We start from the raw sequence: 10,335 nt of genomic DNA on the forward strand, positions 1-10,335 counted from the left end.
AAAAAAAAGGAAAAAAAGTAGCCAAATGTGGTGCAAGCCTGTAGTCCCAGCTACTCGGGAGGCTGAGGCATAATTGCTTGAACCTAGGAGGTGGAGGTTGCAGTGAGCTGAGATCAAACCACTGCACTCCAGCCTGGGTGACAGAGTGAGACTCTGTCTCAAAAAAAAAAAAGGGTTGAATATTGTATGTAATTTTTTGAGCACTGTACTAAATGTGTATTGCTTTTACATCACGTAAAGTTGACAAATTGTAAGCTAAGCCATTGTAAATCAGGGTCCATCTATATACATGTAAGGTCAAAGACTGAGAGAAAACACAAAATGAAAACAGTTGCTGTTTACAGGACTGGAATTATAGGTGACTTTTTTCTACCTTCTTTGTGTCAGAATTACTGTTGTTTATCTTCTTTATAATAATTTCTAAAATTTCCAAAGTCTAGGATAAAAAACATGCACAGAAAAGGAGAGCATCAGGGAGAGAGAGGATGAGTAGGGAGCGTATCAGTCTGCATAACAAACCACCCCAAAACTCCATAACTTAAAAAATTATTATTGATTGTTAAGCTCACTTGTGTGAATCAGCTGAGGTGTGGCTAATCTATACTGAGCTCACCAACCCTATGGGTTGGTTGGAGGATCTCCTCTAAACTGGGCTTGTCTGGGGCAGCTCTGTTCCCCATGTTTCCTAGTGGGCTATGGGGAGCCATATTCTTCTCATGGTGATGGCAGAGGTGTACAAAGATAAGCAGAAACACATGTGGTCTCTTGAGATCTAAGAGCAGAACTTGTGTGTCCATTTCTGCGTTGTTGATATAACCAAACCCAAAGTTTAGGGCAGGTGGCATTCACAGAGAGAAGACACTGTTAAGATACATTACAAAGGATGTGGATACAGGGAGGGATCATAAATATGGGCCAGTAATATCATCTATCAACAGGAAGGGAAAGGAAAATGAGAGACTGGACAGGATGAGAGGCAGTTCAAGGGAGGAGGTTCAAGGACACAGGGGATAACAGCTATTCTCTCATACTCCGCAAACCGGACCCCAACACACACACACACCCACACACACGCATGCACACACATGCGCACACACGAGAGAGAGAGAGAGAAGCATCTAGTCTGAACACATGGTGAAGCCTAATATCCATTTGTTTATCCATAGAGATGGGGTTTCACCATGTTGTTCAGATTGGTCTACCTAATATCCATTGCATTCCTCCTTTGCAAGAAGAAATCTGACCCAGCCCCAGCCAGAGGGGGTCGTTCCTGCCTGGTCTAATCTTATCTTTGTAAGTCCATTTGTTTGATCAGTGATTGGTTTAGGATTGGTCACATGATACCATTCAAGCCAATAAGGAGTGAGAGAAAAATCTGCCAGCCAGTAGAAGGGTTTCTCTGAAATGTTTCCTGGCTAAAAACAAAACAGAAACGAGCAAAAAGCCGCAGCCCTCCTTTTCTAAATTTTGTGAGGTCTGGACCTGCCACCACCCTCCTGCATGGCAGAGTGGACAGAAGGAAAGAACCTTAGACTTGCTGATATTGATAACAGCTGAATTCACTGCCAGAGCTGCCCTCCCTCTGGGTGACCTGACATCTGCGATGGATTTTATTTTCTCCAGGCTTATCCTCTCCCCTAGACTCCAAATGCTTTCAGCTGCCTCTGTGGCCTCTACATTCGAGTGTCTCACGTAAGTACAAACAAATTCCTCCTGGGACTTGCTGGGATTCCCTAAGAGCAGACAGAACAGAAATCGGACCCTCTGAAAATCACGCCATGAAAATGCCATTTGTTAGTGAGGTGGCAAGATACAGAGGAGAGAAAACCAGTGTGGAGCCCCAGAGTCCTCAACCTGAATCCTGACTCTGCCACATACATATCTCAGTGAAGTCCTTATGTCACCTCTCTGGGTCTCAACTTCCTCACCTGTAAAATGGGGATAATAGAGTTGAGGGAAGAATTACTGAAATAACATATGAAAAGCTCCTAGTGCACGATGCTCAGTAAATGTCAGTGATGCCCTTTGTTGGTGTGGAGAACAATAACAACATCTTGGCCAGGTGTGATGGCTCACGCCTGTAATCCCAGCACTTTGGGAGGCCGAGGCAGGTGAAGCACCTGAGTTCAGGAGTTTGAGACCAGCCTGGCCAATAGGGTGAAATCCTGTCTCTATTAAAAATACAAAAAATTAGCTGGACATGGTGGCAGGTGCCTGTAATCCAAGCTACTCAGGAGGCGGAAGCAGGAGAATCACTTGAATCCGGGAAGCAGAGGTTGCAGTGAGCCGAGATTGTGCCATTGCATTCCAACAAGACTCTGTCTCAAATAATAATAAAAATAACAAAATCTCAGTTTGGAAGGGAGTCTGACAGGAACAATAAATGATTGTATTTCCTGGATGATCATAGCAGGATCATTGCATGCCCAAATAACCATCACTGCACACTGCAAGGCATAAAGGGCCAGAACCAACTGCACTGTGCATTAGGGCGGCATATCCCAAGTGTATTCTTAGAAACTTAGCTCTCACATAGTATGAATGTTATGAAGGGGCAAAAGAAATGCTGGGATTAAACAACTTTGGGAAACATTGCTTTAACACCAAGGCAGTTTTTTTTTGTTTGTCTTTGTTGCTCTGTCGTCCAGGCTGGAGTACAGTGACACTATCTCGGCTCACTGCAACCTCCGCCTCCCGGGTTCAAGTGATTCTCCTGCCTCAGCCTCCCAAGTAGCTGGGATTACAGGCCCACACCCCTATGCCCGGCTAATTTTTGTATTTTTAGTAAAGAGGGGGTTTCACCATATTGGTCAGGCTGGCCTTGAACTCCTGACCTCAGGCCATCCACCTGCCTCGGCCTCCCAAAGTGCTGGAATTACAGACATAAACCACTGCTCCCAGCCCAAAGCAAGTTTCTTTAATGCAGGACCTCTCAGAGAATTGAACATGGTTGTACACTTTGAAGTATCCAATGAAGGATGGAATCTGCAGAATTTCCTAAACCTCTTGCTCCTGTGAGACCATCCAGCTGGGAAAGGCTGCATCAGGAAATGAGGCATCTGTCCATGTAGTGGCAAAACCACAGACACCAAGGTCAGCCTCAACTTTGCTTTCACCCTCAGTCACTGCACTGTAGAAATTATCTCCTTTTCTGCTTGGGTCTAAATGGTAACTTAAGAAACTTCAGTCACTGCTGCTCCACAGTCTTCCACAGCGTCCCCATTTACCTGCTCCTAGTGAAGCAAACCTCCAAGTTCATGGTGTTAGTAGTCTTCTAAGGCTGAGAGAAGAGAGTCATCTGCCAGGACAGAGAGAATTCTCTCTTCACATTCCCGTCCTGAAGCAGGCCCTGAACACAAGTGAGCAGAGCCGGCTTTCCCATCTCAGCCAGGCCCCTCAGCTGCTGAGTTCAGTAAATTTCAAGAGAGCTGGCTTTCTTGGGTCCTGCTATTGCCCTTTTGTATGTATGTTAATGAACTTAAAAGACCCATCGTATGTTCTAAGACTATAACTAAGAGATATAAGGAAAGGTCAGGATCTGGGGCAGACCAAAAAACCTTAGCAAAACCCTTAGACTCTGAGGAAGGGACTGCGCATAGTTCCAGAAGACCTGGGCTCCAAAGTTCACCTGTAACACACACGTGAATGAGCTATTCCTTTCTGTTGCCACCTCTCAGAATGGTCAATCATCTTGTCTCAGAAATTGACCAGATAAAACGACTGTCAGTTCTCACACAGACTTATCCTGAGTCTTTTAGTCTCAGGAATGCTGAGAAAACAGGTCTTTTCCTGAACTCTTTTAACTAGAATGAAGAAGACATTCCCAGGATGATGCCAAGTCAAAAACAGGCACTGATGAATCTTTATTTAAGCATCTACTATATGTGACAGATGTATATGGTCCTCGTCAGAGAGAAGAGCCAACTGCCCACAAATGTGTATGGCAAGGATTAATCCCAGCCATTCCTGGGACCATCACCAGCTCTTCTGGGCTATCTGCTCAGTTGCAGTTTGGAAAACTGAGCAATGTCTGCAATGTAAAGAATCCCATCCACCCAGCCCTTATCAACCCGCTCTGACTGCTGCAGCTGTGGGTGAGGCCCTTGGGAAGATTTACTTAAATATGAAGCTAGACACGGGTTTGCCTTTCATTCAACATACTTGCAGGGAACAGGCCTGGAGACAGCAGAAGAAAGGCTGGCCAACTGCTTTGTGGGTGGGCAAGGTGGACCTTTGCCTGGGAGGCAGGAGGCCTTTACAGAAACAATGGAGTGGCATGCAGCACAGGCCTTTGCATGCCCCTGAAACTTAGTTTTTTTGGTAGGGGTTTCTCTGGAAGGGCTTTTGAGGAAGAGAGGCAGACTGCTATGGTGGCCTACTGGGTCAGCAGTCCTGGCCTCACCTCTAACAGACCGGGTGATCTTGCCAGGTCATTTCCTTCCTTCCTTCCTTCCTTCCTTCCTCCCTCCCTCCCTCCCTCACTTCCTCTCTTTCTCTCCTTCCTTCCTTTCTTTCTTCTTTCTTTTGTTGGTAGAGACAGAGCTTCACCAGTTGCCTGGGCTGCTCTCAAACTCCTGGACTCAAACAATCCACCCACCTCAGCCTCCCAAAGTGTTGAGATTACAGGCGTGAGCCACCACACTGTTGTTCTAGATCTATTAGGATTTTTTATCATAGTAAAATATTATCGACATTAAGTAAATTCACAATGTTGTCTGACCATTATCACTACTTAGTTCCAGGACATTTAATCATCCCAAAAAGATACCCTATACCCATGAAGCAGTCACTTCCCATCACCCCTCCCCCTGACCCTGGCAACCACTGGGTGGCTTTCTGTCTCTATGGATTTGCCTATTCTGGATGTTTTGTATAAATGGCATCACACAATATGTGGCCTATTGTGCCTGACTCCTTCCACTTAATACACTGTTTCATGCTACAGTAATCATGCTACAGTACAGATGGTGGTCTATATTGTAGCATGTATCAGTACTTCATTCCTTTTTAATGGCTGAATAACTTTATTGTAGTGATAGATATATTTTGTTCATCCATTTATCAGTTGATGAACATTTGGGTTGTTTTTATCTTTTGATTACTGTGAATAGTGCTACTATGAACATTATAAGTTTTCCTTTTTTTTTTTTTTAGACAGACTCACTCTGTCACTCAGACTGGAGGGTAGTAGTGTGATCTCGGCTCACTGCAACCTCTGCCTCCCGGTTCAAGCAATTCTCCTGCCTCAGCCTCCCGAGTAGCTGGGACAACAGGCGCATGCCACCATACCTGGCTAATTTTTTTTATTTTTTAGTAGAGACGGGGTTTCACCATGTTGGCCAGGCTAGTCTCCAACTCCTGACCTCAGGTGATTCACCCACCTCAGCCTCCCAAAGTGCTGGGATTACAAGCGTGAGCCACTGTGCCTGGCCACATTACAAGTTTTCAATTAGATACCTGTTTTTAATTTTTTTGACTATAAACCCAGGAGTAGAATTGGGGGTCATAAGGTAATTCTATGTTTAGCTTATGAGAAACCTCCCAACTGTTTGTCATAGTGTCTGCATCGTTTTATGTTCCCATCAGCAATGTAAGGGAGTTCCAATTGCCCCACGTCGTTGCCAAAAGGAGAATTTTTTAAAGCAGGAGGCCACTTAGTAATCAAACCTTTTCTTCTAATGAAATCTTTCTTGGAAACTCTCTGTAATAAAATAGATTAAAAATTAAAAGAAACTGCTGGGGTAAAGGTGATAGCACTTCCGAAGACTCTTCTAGGATTCCAAGGGCACAATTTAAAAACCGCTTGCTGCAAATCTAGGGTTTGCTAGATTCTTCCCTGAAAGGAATCTGAAGACCCTGTTTTCTCCCTCTCTCTAAGGTCCATCCACCTGGTCCCTGGAAGTAGGTATAGCTTGAAGAAGGTTCTTCCCATCTGTATTCCATTTGAGGCTACAGTGCTCCTCAAGCTGTGGCATGGGACCCACTTTCAGAAGAAATCACCTGGTTATTGTTAAAATGAAAATTCTGGGCTGGGTGCAGTGGCTTGCATCTGTAATCCCAGCACTTTGGGAAGCCAGGGCGGGTGGATCACTTGATCCCAGGAGTTCAAGACCAAACTAGGCAATATGATGAGACCCTCTCTTTATAAAAATTTTTTAAAAATTAGCCAGGCATGGCAGCACATACTTGTGGTCCCAGCTACTCAGGAGGCTGAGGTGGGAGGATCACTTGAGCCTGGGAGGTTGAGGCTGCAGTGAGCCATTATCATACCACCACACTCCAACCTGGCCAACAGTGAGACCCTATCTCAAAAAAACTAAATAAATAAATATATAAAATTGTAAATAAATAAATAAATAAATAAAGCCAGGCGCAGTGGTTTACACCTGTAATCCTACCATTTTCGGAGGCCAAGGCTGGCGGATCATGAGGTCAAGAGATTGAGACCATCCTGGCCAACATGGTGAAACCCCATCTCTACTAAAAATACAAAAATTAGCCAAGCATGGTGGTACGCGCCTGTAGTCCCAGCTACTCAGGAGGCTGAGGCAGGAGAATCGGTTCAACCCAGGAGGTGGAAGTTGCGGTGAGCCAAGATTGCGCCACTGCACTCTAGCCTGGTGACAGAGCACGTATCCATCTCAAAAAAAAAAAAAAATTTTTTTTAAGAAATTCTGGGACCCCACTCCAGACGTATAGTATGGGAATCTTCTTAGGGTGAACCTAACATTTGCATTTTTTACATACTTCCCAGATGATATTTGTAAGGGTTATTGCTGAGTTTAGAATGAGGAAATTGAGACCAGCATAAGCCAATTTATTTAACTCCCGGGCGAGGTTCCACGGTCCCGGGGGAAGGGGCCAGGGAAGTCTCACCAGCTTCCTGGGGTGTGGGGTTTTTATGGCTAGAAGGACCGAGCAACAGCTGGGTGCTCTGATTGACTCCAGGGGAACGGGATTGAGAGGAGGCGGGCCGCTATTGGTTGGCGGGTTGTTGGGCGGGTTTTCCGGTGGGACAGCCACCAGGAGCCTTGCATCAGCTGGAGCCTTCCAGGGGAACCATGCGGCAGAGCTCGGTGCCGAGTGCAGAGCCTGGTGCGGGTGCAGAGCCTGGTGCCGGGTGCAGAGGTGGGTGTGTCCAACCTCCTGGCGAGGCAACCGGCCTTATAATATTGATGCCCTAAAATCGCAGCACCACTAACGGGAAAGGACCGAGAGGTGAGAGGCGGGAGAGTAAATGGGGGAGGCTGACGGAGACCAGAATGCCACCACCCCTGTGTCCTTGTGAACGCCCTTCTCTGCTCTCTGAATGGGAGGAAGAAGCTAGATTTACTTTGGGATCCAGGTGCCAACTGGGGCTACCTCAAGATCATCTTGGCACCACTCCCTGTGCACAGGACTGTGAAGGTCAGTCCTGAAGGAAAAGGACCCTCTCATGCCCCTCAGGAACTGTGTACAGTGTTGTTTAGCTTTATTTATTTATTTATTCATTGAGACGGTCTGCTCTTGTAGCCCAGGCTGAAATGCAGTGGCACTATCTAGGCTCACTGCAACCTCCACCTCTTGGGTTCAAGCGATTGTCCTGCCTCAGCCTCCTGAGTAGCTGGAATTACAGGCGCCTACCACCTGCCTGGGACACACCCAGCTAATTTTTGTACTTTTTGTAGAGATGGGGTTTCGCCATGTTGGTCAGGCTGGTCTTGAACTCCTGACCTCAGCTGATCTGCCCACCTCTGCTTCCCAAAGTGCTGGGATTACAGGTGTGAGCCACCACACCTGGCCTTTTTTTTTTTTTTTTTTTTTAGACAGAATCTCACTCTGTCACCAGGCTGGAGTGCAGTGGGGCAATCTCAGCCCACTGCAACCTCTGCCTCCTGGGTTCAAGCGATTCTCCTGCCTCTGCCTCCCAAGCAGCTGCGACTAAAGGCATGTACCACCATGCCCAGCTAATTTTTGTATTTTTAATAGAGACAGGGTTTCACCATGTTGGCCAGGATGGTCTCGATCTCCTGACCTCATGATCTGCCCACCTTGGCCTCCCAAAGTGCTGGGATTACAACCGTTAGCCACCTCACCCAGACAGTGTTTAGCATTTCTAAGTGCTGTTATTTTTTCTAATGATGCTTATTATGGCTACTTTTTTGAAATTGGAAAATTTCAAATATAGAAAATCAGTCATAAAGCAATGACTGTTTATGTGAGTTTAAGCAGCATTAGGCAATGCTTCGTTTGTGCTGAGAATCAACATTATTTACTTTGGGAATCTTGCCGAGATTTCTGTTAACTCATTTATGCACAGTTTCTCCTCCCAGCCTTATGACCCAACGTAGTTATTCCCAGCTGATGCAGGGAACAAGAAAAAGCATCATACACAGACCCAGCCTTGTGCACTGAACTCACCAAGGCCATGAAGGTCCCCTACTTTAGCCACTCCCCCAGGGAAGAAACCCCCTCTTCAGGTTTTGCTGGGACTCATCCAAGAATGAATAGCTCCCCCATTTCAGTGATCCATTGCTGTGTAACAAATCTTGCCAAAACAAAGTAACTTAAAACAACCACCATCATCTTCGCTTTGACCACTGTTTGGATTGGCCAAGCTTGACTGAGCAATTCTGCTCCATGTGATGTCAGCCGGGGCTGCAGCCGTAGGGGACCTGAACTGTGCTGAGAAGTCCTACATGACTTATTCAGATGGCTGTCTGTTCACTGGGAGCTTAACTAGGGCTGTTGACTGAAATGTCTCCACCTGGCTTCTTTGTGTGGCTTGAGCTTCCCACAGTATAGCAGCTGGGCTCTGAGCAGGAGTATCCTAAGAGCAAGTATTCTAAGAGGGAGGGAGTGCGAGACTCTGTCTCAAAAAAAAAAAAAAAAAAAAGTGCAAAGCACGGATGGATTTGGAATTCAGTTCTAGCTCTAGGGTCTTGAACCAGTTACTTAATCTCTTAGAACCTCATCTTCTCCATCCACCTAATGAAAATAATGCCTTCCTCATCAGACTTATGTAAAGATTAGAGATAGCATATATAAAGCCCTTCTCACAGCTCTTCATAAACAGGAGTAGGTCATGATCATGGACACTCCAACACTGTAGGCCTGGGATCACCCTTGAAAATACAGGCTGGTTGGGTGCAGTGGCTCACGCCTGTAATCCCAGCACTTTGGGAGGCAGAGGTGGGTGGATCACTTGAGGTCAGGATCTTGAGACCAGCCCGGCCAACATGGTGAAAGCCTGTCTTTATTGAAAAAATACAAAAATTATCTGGGCATGGTGGCCATTGCCTGTAATCCCAGCTACTCTGGAGGCTGACGCAGAAGAATCGCCCGAACCTGGGAGGCGGAGGTTGCAGTGAGCCGAGATCGCACCACTGCACTCCAGCTGGGCAACAGAGCGAGACTCCATCTCAGGAAAAGAAAGTAAATGCCGGATCTTTCCACTCTCTCTCCCAGGCTCATACAAATTCCTGAGTTGCCATCCTGGTTTTTAAAACAAGTTTGTGTGTGTGTGTGTGTGTGTGTGTTGTCTTTAATGGGATCCTACAAGACTAGATGCAGAAATCAGAAACTATGACATGACTCCTCAGAATTTACCTTTAAGGAAAAAAACCTTGCACGTGCTAAAAGATATTTATAGAAAAATGCTCCTTGCAACAGTACAAAGAACATGTTATTAATAGCACATTACAACCTAAATATGTAATGATAGGGGATGGAGGCTGGGCGCTGTGGCTCACACCTGTAATCCCAGCACTTTGGGAGGCCAAGGTGGGTGGATCACGAGGTCAGGAGTTCCAGACCAGTCTGACCAACAGCTACTAAATACAAACAGCTACTAAAAATACAAAACAGCCAGGTGTGGTGGCATGTGCCTATAATCTCAGCTACTCAGGAGGCTGAGGCAAGAGAATCGCTTTAACCGGGGAGGTGGAGGTTATAGTGAGCCGAGATCGCGCCACTGCACCCAGCCTGGGCAACAGAGCAAGACTCTGTCTCAAAAAAAAAAAAAAAAAATAGGGGTTGGAATGTTGAGACATGATACCTCCATATTCTGCTGGATATTAGCTGCTAATTAAGATATCAATGATCTGATCATCATTCCTCTTAAGGGGAAATTCTAAGGTAGGGAAGCTCTCCTGCTTTTCACTACAGAATCAGGAAGAAAGCAGATATACTCACTCCCTGCTCCCTGGCAGGCAAGGTACAGGCATGTGAGCTGAGTGTGGTTGAGTGAGACGCTCCTGCCTAAGGCTTTGCCCACAAAGATAGAGGAACCATGAGTGACTTTCAAGATTGTCATGTTGGTAGTAAAGCCTAGCTTCCAGGGACATGGACATAGAT

Source organism: Cebus imitator, unplaced genomic scaffold (assembly GCF_001604975.1).
Source record: "Cebus imitator isolate Cc_AM_T3 unplaced genomic scaffold, Cebus_imitator-1.0 Scaffold340, whole genome shotgun sequence".
NCBI classification, from domain to species: domain Eukaryota; kingdom Metazoa; phylum Chordata; class Mammalia; order Primates; family Cebidae; genus Cebus; species Cebus imitator.